This window comes from Octopus bimaculoides, chromosome 26, assembly GCF_001194135.2.
Source record: "Octopus bimaculoides isolate UCB-OBI-ISO-001 chromosome 26, ASM119413v2, whole genome shotgun sequence".
Taxonomy (NCBI): domain Eukaryota; kingdom Metazoa; phylum Mollusca; class Cephalopoda; order Octopoda; family Octopodidae; genus Octopus; species Octopus bimaculoides.
Genome location: NC_069006.1, coordinates 20408302 through 20408711, shown reverse-complemented (window position 1 = coordinate 20408711; position 410 = coordinate 20408302). Strand labels below are relative to the sequence as shown.

The 410-nt window shown below is 38.3% G+C and overlaps 1 protein-coding gene across 1 annotated transcript in view; it reads right to left on the bottom strand.

The window, feature by feature from the left end:
- Positions 1–410, bottom strand: part of LOC106868968 (cytochrome P450 3A4) — a 16659-nt gene that overhangs the window by 13716 nt on the left and 2533 nt on the right. The gene's annotated exons all lie outside the window — the stretch shown is intronic.

The following is a 410-nucleotide window of genomic DNA, read 5'->3' as shown; positions in this document are numbered from 1 at the left end:
TGCACACACACATATACTTGGTACTTCCACTTTTCATTTACCTATTACACGCGCACGCACTGACACACACACACCGACACACACACACACACACACACACACACACACACACACATACTTGACACCTCCACTTTTCACTCACCTATTACACACACAAACGTGCGTGGGCACAGCCCCCCTCCATACACACACACACACGCATGCAGATATACACACACACATGCACATACAGGGTGTCCACAAAGTCTGGGTACATGAGGATTAATACATACTTTAAGATATTATTATTTCTTATATTTAATTGTTTATGTTAGGATTTTATTTACAATCTGGGTACATGGGGATTAACAGATACTTTAAGAAGTTACTATTTCTTATATTTAATTGTTTATGTTACGATTTTATTTACT